This window comes from Leptosomus discolor, chromosome 5 (genome assembly GCF_034619465.1).
Source record: "Leptosomus discolor isolate bLepDis1 chromosome 5, bLepDis1.hap2, whole genome shotgun sequence".
Classification (NCBI taxonomy): domain Eukaryota; kingdom Metazoa; phylum Chordata; class Aves; order Leptosomiformes; family Leptosomidae; genus Leptosomus; species Leptosomus discolor.
Window position 1 is genome coordinate 61,207,571 of NC_141395.1, and position 12,422 is coordinate 61,219,992.

Consider the following 12,422-nt stretch of genomic DNA (forward strand, 5'->3'; position numbering starts at 1 on the left):
GGTTGTAGATGGGTGAATTAGACAAGGCAGCAGCAGCCTGAAATCTAGAAAAATATTTATGCACTGATCCCTCAATTTCAACAAAAGTCATGCTGTTTTTTGGAGTGCAGCATCTGATGTCAGCCCCTGAGGTCAACTGTTATGTAAAGCTCTGATGCGTCCCCTATGTGACTGGATAAACATCACTGGTTTTTATATGTGGGTTGGCATACACAAAGCAAAACCCAGTGTAGATGCATGCATATATCTGATCTTGTTTGAATGTGACAACATTTACATTTATGTTTTCAAATGCTTTGACATGTAACTTCAGGAAATGTTACATACCCGTTCATACATGGATGTAGCTATGGAAGCATTTGTCAAGAATTTTTTTTAGTCTGAGATTTGTTCAAAAATAAAGTCCCAATGCACAGAATAGCAGGGGTTTGAACCTACACTGTGGAGCTGATGCATGCATTGTTTTCCTTCTGCCCTCTTGGAAACAGTGTCAATGGAAATTATAAGATGTGTGTTTCCATGACTGCTGCAAATGAAAGCATACCAACTGCACTTCTATTCTTTTCTTAATTGACGTACAGTGATTATTAGCTTGCTGATTATGTACTGGTGACCTGATCAAACACAGTGGTTTAACGTATAGAAACAGACTTAAAAGTCTCGTACACATGCCAGTTGGATTACTTGCAGGTCTATTGCTTTTGCTGTATTTTGCAAGACACTTATTGAAAGAATCAAATGACAAAGAGCCAATCATTCAGCAGGAAAGTGAGTTTCACTGAAATGGCTGAAGTTTACATTTTTTCCCTCAAATTTAAAATATTTGGGAAATTTATTAAAGGCATATGGCTGCTTTTGAAATGACACAAAACATGGTATTTAACCATCTTTATACATTGCAGAAATTTACATTTCCCTAAAATAGCATATTATTTTTGTTTCATTGTGTTTTTCCTTCCTAGTTTATTTATCCAGATGTTACCAGGAGTACACACCAATAAATGGCTCTACAGACAATGTTATATATTAATATTATTATGAAATCTAAAAGGTATTTTTTGATAGTTTGTGCAGAACCCCTTGTGCTTTCATTTCTGCCATGAAACTGGACACATGTAAGGTGCCCAAACTGCCCATGTTTAGCTGCAGTGCACTGCTCCAGTGCGTGCTAGTGCTTTGTTCTCTGTTCCATACAGTGCGATACACACTCCTCATTCCCTGTGCATATGCAGTTGCTGGATTTTTTCCCAACATAGCTAGAAGGTGCAATTAACAGTAATGGATACTTTGATAGTGAGAATCTTTATTTTTTCAGCCATAATAATAGCCCCTTATTTTAGGAGATATATTGTTGAATGACAGCTAGTGTTGGTGAGTGTGTGTTCAGAAAAGTGGGTTCATTTGGTCAGATTCTCAGCTGGCACAAATAGTCGTATTTCCATTAAAGATAGTAAGCTATATTAATTTATGAAATCCCAGCTGGGAATCTCAATCAATTTCAATAAAAAGTAACCATCATATTCCTTTAAAGGAAGAATTATAGAACCTAGCCTAAAGTGAATTTTGCTGTTTTAATAAATGTAGTAGTCACTGGTTCATAATAAATTACATAAAATTAGAGTGTAGTCAATATTTGATTTCTGTTAAAAATTTATCCCTGCCTTTTCATCGAATGCAACAGAATCATTTATGTATTGTATCTCAGCATGATAGATTATATAGGAATAGTGTATTTAATACTGGAAAACTATCGTATAAATACAAATTACATTTTTTTTCATTAGCTAGCTAGCTTTCATTTTGAGGAAGAAATACTCAGTCAATTATAAATGAGGATGTGCTTTCATTGGAGAGTGAAATATGTAATTTTTTTCAAGCCTCAACCATGTATAATGAAATCTCTCTTTTGAAATCCAATCTTAAGATGGATTTTGAAGCATAGTGACATTTAATAAAATCTTAGTTAAATTAAAATATGTTCAGTAATTTCAACTCTCTATTTAGATCTAGGGTAAAATTCTACACCTGCACAAGAGATGTGTTTAGCAAATAGTTACTATTAACCAATGATTTGTGCAGTGTGTATAATAAGAAAAAAGAAATTTTATTTTTTGAGTATATTCCAGTTGATAACCTAGGTGTTATGTATTATAGATCTGTCAGGCACTGGCTCTTCAAGAGGATCTGTAGCAATAGTATGTCTACGTAACTGGGAGAAGAATCAAAGTCCTCAGGCAGCCATTTCAAATTCAGACTCGTGCCCTGCTTCTGTAACTGGCTTATGTTTCTGTAGCCCTTGGCTAATATTTTACCACGACAGTTGTGTGTCCTCTGTGAAATGAAATGATAGTCTGTCCGAGTCCTGTCCATTGACTGAGAGTCTATTAAAGAGTCTAGCAAATGAATGATCACGGATACAGTCAGGTGCTGGTTGAAGCAAAATAGAATAAGCTGAAGTTTATAGTGTCAATACCTTTATAGTAGTTTACTGTTGTCAGTACTGTTAACTCGAGAAATGAAGCCTGTAAAAGGAACCCATTAAGTACTGTACTTCAGCATCAAAAAACAATGACTAGCAAACAAGAGAAGACTCTTCACTGTTTACATGGTTTTACAAATAAAGCTTTGATTTCCATTGTTAAAACTGTCTGCAGTTAATACTAGAGCTCGATGAATAATGAAAAAACCCCATGTACAAGTATTACTAATACATATTATTAATAACACTTTGCATATTCTAATTTGAAGTCATCAGGAAAACAGTCACTTTCAATTTCCATAAAATATTATTTGTCCATTTGTGGTAAATGCTGAACACAGCCATGGAAGGAAAATCTAGCTAAAGACCTCCAGTTGTAAGTTTGCTAAGGTTTTATTTCACATTGTCCTGTTAGATGGTTTTGCCACAGTGTTCCTGATTCTTTTTAAAGGGCCCCTTGAGGATGCCATTGAGGATGAAGAAGAAGAGTGCCTGTCTGAGGAAAATGATACTATCTCAAAAGAAGACTTTCCATTGGAGGAAAGCTTTTCGGCAGAGTTTGAGCCTGAAAATCTGAGCTGTGAAGAAGTGGAATACTTTTGTAATAAAGGTAATCATTGTAGCTCACATCTTGAGGGAATGCTGGCCAAACTGTGTCCATTTGGTCAAAAAGATTTTTTTTGGTTTAAAAATGTACAAAAAGTCCTATCAATATAGTACCTTAAAAATAGGAAAATTACTCACTTGTGGAGTTAAGTCTGTTAAGTTTAAATATTTAAATGTGTTGGAAGATACACTTTTCAGAGAAGTGATTCGTCTCGCCTTTAGCGTTTTCCTTCAAGAATGTTGTTTTCTATGTGTTTTAACTATAGAGAACAGGCTTCAGAAGTCAGTTATCAGATCCGAAGCTAGCGATGCAGCATGTCTGTTCGTTGCCTCTTTGCCTAGGAAACATTGCTAGAAAAACAGATTGTGTCTGTAGATTCTGGGATTAAAATAGAGCTTATTATAGAACTTATTATGCATGGTAGAAAACTAGTGATTTGTGAAAGGATAACTTTTAAAGTTGTAGATGCCTTTTTGATGCACTCATTACTTACAAATTATTGAAGACAGAGGTATTTTAGCATAAGGCACATCAGTTCCTTCCTGTCCAGTGTTCAGTCTGCAAGGTTGCGCAGTTTCCCATTCAGCTGACAGAAAAACCGCGCTATCATCTGCTGTTATTTAGAACATTGATTTAACCTTCTTCCTGCCAGATTTCCACTTGATTGCTTTATTGTTTGTCTTCTGCAGGTAAGAATGCCTATCAAGTAGCTGGAGTTGTTGTGATATTCTTCTGTTAGTCCACAACCCCCTCAGGCATTTGGGTATCGATGATTTCTCTGTTTTTCTGTTCTTTCCCAGATGTTGACATATATTTTCTTGTGCTGGCTTGATATGCTCCTGTTTTTGTATTATTTTCATCTGTCTTGGACACAGCAGAATAAATCTGTTTGAAGAGTCAGATATTATGACTGCAGAATATTAGTCTTTCCTGCAGAGTCTTCAGTCATCGGTGGGGAAGGCATGAAAATGTATTTTCTACATGTCCTCTGTGTAGCTGACAAACTTTTGAAAAAATAATTTACTTTTTCTGCCACAGGTTCTTGATACTTAGTAAGCCATCCTAAGAGATCAAAACAGTCTAGTCAATAGTTTAGAGTTTAGCTGCTACAGATCTTACTGTGAAGGAAGAGAGACCAGATTACAGATGGAAATGCTTTACAGAGGGAGTTAAGTGCTGTTGCAACTGCTGTAAAGATATCCTATAATTACTGTGTGTTCACTTGTTCACATGCCTCTCAGACACCATTTTCCTTAGCTGAAAAAAAGTACTGTTCCTGTTACTGTCATTACTAAATAATTATTTAAACCACTATTTGCATAATTGTTACACTGGCCTCTCCTGAATTTCTTCTGTCAGCAATGGAAGTCTATGCAACACTATCAGTTCATATCAGTTTGATTTAGTTATTTCTCTGTACTTCTTGCTGCATTTCTGGGGCCCACCAGTGGAAATACTACTGTTTTTGTGTGAAATTCGGAAAAAATATATTATTTTTGTTTGTTTGCTTATAGCAATCAATATTGCAAATCCATGTTGAATTTCAACTTGTCTTGGTGCTTTCTTTTAATGAACACGTCTTTCAGGGAAAATTCTGAATCCGGGCCATTGTATTAAACAGGATCAGGAATTAAATGGGAATACATTTAAATGTGAGTCTTGATTATCTTATGTGTTATTAAGAACACCTGCTGATTCTTCAAGCTGAATACCTGTAGACTCCCCAGCAGTTTTTCTTCCAAGTGTGTTGTAGTTATAAAAGAACCTTAAACCTATCTGCTGCAACTGCTGCAGAAGAAAAGTTGAAAAGGACATTTCTGAGGATGAAGTGGCACATAAACCCCCTAATCTACTTCCAGCTGAGGCAGTGTGACAGAAAGTCCCACTTTTAAGTAAGTTGAGAATATCCCTGGAAAAGGATGGAATGGGAGACTAGAAATGTATTGGTTTTTATGAATGTTTCAACTTCTGTTGAATGTCCTGCTTCTTCAGTGTCACATCTTAAGTTAGCATAAAAGCACGTATGCTTTTCTAAGGATAAAACCCAAGAAGACAAAACTAATCTGGAATCAGCATGGCAATCCTTTATGCTATCTCTGCCTTCTCCTCTTGGTAGCATGGACCATTAAAGGTTCTAGAAAGGAAGGGGATTTTATTGGAAATAAATACTCATCTATCCTAGCTTCCCATTTCCTTCCCTCAGGCTTTCTTAGCTGACCCAGAACAAGAGGAGGAATTAATAGTGGGACTTCCTGCAGGAATTGAGAGACATGGGCAACAAATGGCATGGCTGTTGGGGAGGAGGTGCCTCTGAGGCTTCACCCATGATTTGGTTTTTATAATTCCCCAGCTATGTAAATCCAAGCATCACCTAAAACCAGAGGCTTTTAACTATCCAAACTAGGCACTGAAGGCAAAATTTTACTGAACTCACGATTCATTCAGATGAATGAAAGTAGAGGACATATGGGTTCACAACTTGATAACTTAGGCTTTTTGACTGAAGAGATTTTCCTGTCAAACCATGCCTGATCGTATTATGAGCAGAGAGCAGTCTCTTACTGTCTAAATTGCAAACAGCTAACCTTTATAAAGCCATACTTGTCATTCCCACCTTATTAATTCAGGTTTGTGAGATTGATTCAGCAGAATAGTTGCCAGAATTAGAAAGCGAAGGCGAAAGCCTTTGCAAAGTGTGAAGCAAATTAATCACGTTGATTGAGCTACATGTCATTTTACAACTTCTCCATTTTCAAAATTACGACTTTCGCCTATTATTTTTTCTCTTCTCCTTTTGCTCATTAATGGCTTTTAAGACAAGGAATCTGGGAAATTCCACCTCCTCACACACTTTTGCAACACCACCAAACCACGACTAACTTTGCTACATGTCAATAATTATTCCTATGTAGTCTTTATTTACGCTCAAATGTGAAGAAGTGAACAATGTTTAAGCATGTAAGTATTAAAAGCAAAAATGGAAATATGCAACCTGCTATTTATGAGGGATTGGTTTAAACTTGCAACTGTGAATTTTTAACCTTTTGGATGAAGCTTCCCACACAAGACTGAATGTTTTAGAAAAGCCTCAGAATAGATGGCAGTTAGAAGTTTGATTCATTTGCAATTTTGACAGTGAGATTAGAGGAAAGGGAACATTTTGGAAATGGCAATAATAATAACAGTCATAGTGTTCTTCCACTACAAATCTGCACTGGTCTCAATATTTGGAGCAGAAACAAAAAATGTGGTAGGAGGTAGCCTTGGTGATAATGCATTGCATTTGGTCGGTTTGTGGCCTTTGAAAATTGCTGTTTATGCTTAGTTACTACAAATTTCTTCACTGCAAGTAAAGAGGGTATCTAATGATGCTTTCCACACAAAGCCTGTATTAGCCTGAAACCGCTGTTGCTGAAGATTTTTTTTTAGTGTCCTGATAGTCGGTATCTGGAATCAGAGTCTGTATCAAATTAAGATTAATTCAGATTAAATTCGGATCTAGAAGATTTATTAGATAAACACCGGTATTTAGACTGAATAAGGAGAAAGTAGCCTGTCTCCCGTGCAGAAGAGTGATAGACCAGATGGCTGAAAGCCTGCTATGGAAGCTAGGAGATGGTACATACAGATTAACTTTTGTCTTTTCTAGGTAGGAATAAGAAAATGAGGTGATGCTAACAGAGGCAAGAAGTGAGCTGGAGGCATGATGGGGCTAATAAAAGCAGGGGCGCAGAAACAAGAGGGGCACAAACAGCAGAACAATACAAAAGCCAAGAAGTTGGAGGTGATGGGATGAAAAGCAAAGTACTAAATCAAGTTCATTTGGACTGTGAAGTGGTTTATCATTGGCTTTTTAATCTCTGATTGCTGTCCTCCTGCCTAGATACCCTAAGGAAAAAAAAAAAACAACCTCTCATCTGTTACTTAGAAAGTTTGCCATACTCCTGTGGAGGTCACGCCTCTTCCTCTCTGTAGACAGCAAGGCGAATAGGAGCCTTGTCTACTTTGTAAGGATGAGAACTGGCTAAACAAATTACAGTTCCTTGTGACCTTCTTAGCAGAAGTGTTCAATGAGGGATTAAATTTCAAAGGAAAAGTTATGTTGAGCAATGAGAGAGATTGCTTGAGATAGTAGATAGTTAAGTAGCTGTGTTGAGAGAAGGAAAGAGACAAGAGAAGAAAATGGAGGAAGGACTATATTTAAGAGAGAAAATATGTGACTGTTTCCAGAATAAAAAGGCAAGTGGAGGAGTGTACATATCTGATAATTAGAAAAACAAAACATATACATTTCTTGCTGCCATGCTTACCAGGACAGTGTTGTTGAATTCTCCTGTTCTTTCCTTGCAGCACAGCTATTGTGCTTGTTCCTCATGTTGTAGGCTTCTCATAGTTACTCCATCACAAGGCAGCGTTGGCACCAGCCCTCAGTGGAAGGAGATTCAGTGGCTTTAGCACTGTTGGTGGCAGATAGGAAAGCAAATGGCTTCTGTTTCACACTGTTAACTGTGTTTCAGTTGGTAACATAGGAAGATATGGGGGATACATAAAATGGGATGAAGACTGATTGTTTTGTGATGCAGTGCTTTCAGGATCTATAGCACAAACTACTATGTATGCTCATAGCAAATCAGAGTATTGATGCGTGATTGCAGTTCCTGATACATCGCTTATCTTTATTTGTGGGGGAAGAGGGAGATGAGGGGTGTCCAGTAGTGTCTGAAACTCATATACAATTCCAAGTAAGCAAGAAGAGAACTCGAGGAATATATGGGCTTCTGCATACTGAGTGTATACCTGCTGCTGTATTCTCGTATTCTGCTTGGGCAGGAGGGGATGAGCTCAGAACCTGATAGAAGTTTTCTGCTTGTGTACAGTGTTTTGTCACTAGCCTGCCTGACCAGCCTAGGACTGGAATTTTTTATGTTTAACCATGTGACCTGATTGTGCAGCCAGGCTTGAGATTCAGGGAAACAGCTGCAGTGTGATTCTCTGTATAAGAAAAAGCATATACAAAGCTAAGTTCTGTGCATTAATCTTTCCCTTCATACTTGATGTGCAAAGCTATCATGCTACCATCTATAATACCAGCCAAACTCTTAACACCCTGAAAATGATTTCTGTGTGTCCCTTTTTCCTCTGGAGTATGCCTGTGTGCATCTGTGTAAATATTCTTTGCTTCTTTCATGTTAAGCATGTAGTGATTAACAATATGCTTGCTATTTTCTGTTTCTGGATCAAAAAGTAGAGTTATGCTTTTTTTCCTTTCCTTTTTTTTTTTTTTTTTTTTTTTTTTTTTTTTAACCAGAAACCTTTTAATCAATAATATTTCTTTCCTTTTCAGTAATGGATTTCATGACAAATTTCTACCTCTTTTGCTATAGCAAGTGGAAGTAGGATCAGCATAAGGCAGCTATACCATAATCACTTTGAGCTCAATAAGGAGATCTTTACAGGCAACTTTGTTCTTATTTCTTAACGGGATTAAGAAGCTCAGCTCTTTAAATTCTTGCATATAACACTGACATTTCCAGGGTGTGTTTGGGCCAGGGAGTTCAAAGAGAAGGAATAAAAAAGAAAAGCCAATATGACTTTGTTTTTTACCTTGCTGCAGGAGCTGTTTGTGCAAATCGCCTATAAGCTTATTGACCTGAATCTTTGACTCCTTGTTTTCTCTGGATTTGGCTGGAGTGTAGACACTGATAGAGCACTGATAGAGGTGATTGCACAGCCCTCGGCTTTGCTTGGCATCAGAGACCCCCCCCGCCCCACGCCTGACATTATCTTTCCCTGGCAATACTTCTGTTCTCCTGGAGCTCATATTCTTTTTTTTTATTATTATTATTTTTAAAATTATTTTAATTCATTACATTTTCTTTATGTAGGCTTTCTGAGCAAATGAAGGACACATTAATTCCTTTTGTTAAGCAAAGGCAGGAGAAGACATGTATGTGTGATGATGCATTTTCATCTCCTAGGATAACAAGAATCTGCATAAGAACTCACAGTGCTACTTCTTCCAAAAACACAATAGTTACCTCTTACTGACTTGTGTGCGTGTTTGTGAACCAGTGTTGGATTCTTGAGTTCCCCAGAGTGAACATTCCCATACATTTATCTGTATCCCATTCAGCTGAAACAACTGAATCCTGTGCATCTTCCATACTTTTTGTCAGATGCAGAATATGGACAAAGAAAGGAAGGGGGTTCTCTGATAATAGCCTTCGAAGGGTGCTAAGTCAGAATTAGATTGGATCCTGGCAGGATGAAAGGAGACCTTTTTCTTCTGAACATCAGCATTTGCCTTGTGCTTTATCTGTCATGCTCTTTCATTTTTTCCTGTTACTGGAGCTCAGAGGAACACTTGTTTCCTTGCTAGAAGAGAAAGGAGATACCTGAAAAGGTTGGAGTGATTTTTTTCACTGTTTGCTTGAGAGCACAGAAGGGCTTCCAGAATAACAAGTACGAGATTGTCTGTCCTATGGTCTTTTCTATGTCAATATTAAATATGAAATCCATGTCATTATTAACATCAAATTTAGCAGGATAAAAATTTAACCTAAGTTAGACAAGCAAACCGTTCTCTTAATCAAGAAATTAAATAATTGATCATCGAGCAGAAAGCTTTATCTCAAGAAGAAACTAGCAAACTGTGTTTCAAGAAGTAAATACATAGATCCAAATAGAAAACATTATTTTAACCGTGCAGAATTATAAAGTGAGAGAAACACTTAAACAGCTTACTCAACTTTAAGCAGTTTATCAAAGCAACTCCAGCCTTTTCAGTCAGCACATTTTGTTTTTTTTAAGAACAATGAAATTGTGAATTCTATCACAGCTATGAGGAAAGGAATTATTTGGTTACAACAAGTAGTGTAGTGTCCCCTTTCTAGAAAGTCACAAAACTTGAACTTGGATTGACTTAAATTTGAGCTAAAATTTGACAGAATATGAATTGCAAATTAATAAGGGTAATCTTCTTTAAAATATGAAATGCACAAATGACAAATTTCGCTGCATGTTTTTAGGTTCTGTGTACTATACATCTGTTACTAATTTTATTTATAATGAAGGTTGATTTTGCTTTTTTTTTTTGTTCTTATTTGGTGTTCTTGACACAAAAATCTGGAATACCTTGAAGAGTTCTGAGACATTGCCTGAAAAGTTGTCAACCCAGATCCAAAAAGCAAAGTTGCTAACAGGCTGTGTACTGTATAAGTCAACAGTGGGGATATTGGCAGTAATTTAACTCTCAAAGGATCAGAAAAAAATAAATGAAGCAAATGCCACATTTATTACATCGTTGGATAAATATTGATAGTACAAATATTATTGCTGGGTAGATTGTTGTGGATAAGAGAAAAAGAAGCATTTATTTATGACTGCTAGGTCTTTTTCTTGGGTTTGACTCATAAAAGTCTAGACCGTTTTTGATGCCATGTATAATACAGCGTGTATGTGGAAACATACCTTCAACCATAGGGAATTGGCTGCTTTTGATATTGAAGCACTGGAGTGTTGATTATTTCAAATAAAAGCATCAAACTGTTTACAACAAAGTAAAATAAAATTCAGTTTGTAAGAACAGATATATGTTGCTACTCGTTATTTAGTAGTGTGTGGAAATTACATGAAAATGAGATGTGTATATAATGATTTCAGCTGCACATTGTGAAATGAGATTCTCTTCATTGGATGAAGAATTCTCATAAGAGGTAGTATTTCTGCAGAGGGGAAGGAACAGAATTGTTTAATTAAGACGAAATACAAACTTGCTGAAGAGTTTGAAACTTGCTAGAGTGTCTCTGAAGTCATCTCTCTGTTCTGCTGCATCTCATGGATTGTTGATTTCCATTGAAATAATTTTTGAAAATTACACTAAGCAACAGCCTTTGATTGGGGCATCTAAGTACCTTTAAAAATGTTCTGCTGCTGCTTTTCTAATCAAGAGCTGAGAGCTATGGAAGTCTGAACCCCAGGTTGGTACTTGAATGTGTCTAGTAATGTTCTTGTATTTGAAATTTTAATGGGGAAATGTTGAAAAAACACAAGGCTTTTTTCCCTTTGAAGCTATAGAAGCTTTTGGGTAGCCAGTATATCTGAATGATACTGATTTGTAGTACTGGTGCCACAAGAGTTGCTCCCTAAAAATTACGATAAATAAAAAACTCATTAATAGAAGGAAAGTCTGGAATACAATTTAAAGAAGACTTTCACTGTTCTGCAGGAAATACATTTGAATGAGTGATCCTTGTCTTGAAAGGACTTCAAAAGCAAACACTGCAATAATGAGAACATATCAAACATTTAGAGAAAGAGGAAGGCCAGACTCAGTCTAGATGAACTTGCTGCCCAGCAATGTCTTATCCCAGGAGAAAAGTGCAGTAGCTGAAATGGTTAGAAATAATTGACACTGTTTTTTAACATAATTACTGTGCTGAAATGTCATTGTGTCAAGATGTCATTTTGTTAAACAAAGTGATGATGTTAATATGTACCTAAATAGTTTCTGTACCATTATTTTTGAGAGTTAACAGCTTGCACACATGTAGGTATTCACCGACACATGGATATTCATAGACCTTTCCTAAAAGTCAGGATAAGAGACAGTGCATTATTTCTGACATTGGCTAGATAAATAATTTTAATAGTGCTTAGGACAACTAGAAACATATAGTTATTTCAAATGAGAATTATCCCAGGAGAAATTATGGTTGTTAATCAGCATGACATAAAACAATAATTGCTTGCAAAGAAGCAAAGTATTGAGATGATTAACACGATCTGAAATAAAATGCAGTGTATTAACATATACAAGTTTTGGTTTCTTTCAGGTATGTTAGCAAATCAATCATCTGAGGGCCAGATTTTCCTCAGAGTTACTGTAGAGTAGGGTGTCTCAGCTGACTTTGCTGGGCTTCACTGAAATTTTCTGATATAAATCAGATGAAATGATAACAGAGTATGGTAGTGATAGCACCAGATCTCTCTCTCTCTCTCTCTCTCTCTCTCTCTCTCTCTCTCTCTCTCTCTCTCTCTCTCTCTCTCTCTCTCTGTCTCTCTGTCCTTGCAAGTCTTGTAGAATAAACCTATTTGCATGGTACTATAGCCACTGTAGTTGTTTACCTTGTCCTCATACCAGATGCCAAATATAGCAAAGTATGGAAACATCCCTCCCAATTTGCTTAGTATCTTTATTGTCAGAGTTATATTTCCATACTAAAAGCTTATGTAAATTTTTTTAATTATTTACATGTATTTTATACCCAGAATGTTTTTCTATCTGCTGAAAACTTACATTGCCATTAAAATTAGAGAATTCTCCTTAAATTTATA

General features: G+C 36.4%; 1 protein-coding gene across 1 annotated transcript in view; it reads left to right on the top strand.

The window, feature by feature from the left end:
- The first annotated feature begins 2,935 nt into the window (after window positions 1-2,935).
- The window catches only part of ZFPM2 (zinc finger protein, FOG family member 2), a 252,065-nt gene continuing 242,578 nt past the window's right edge, over window positions 2,936-12,422 (top strand). The window contains exon 1 of the mRNA XM_086466307.1: window positions 2,936-3,089. The gene's annotated coding sequence lies outside the window, so the exon portion shown is untranslated. The remainder of the gene's footprint in view (window positions 3,090-12,422) is intronic.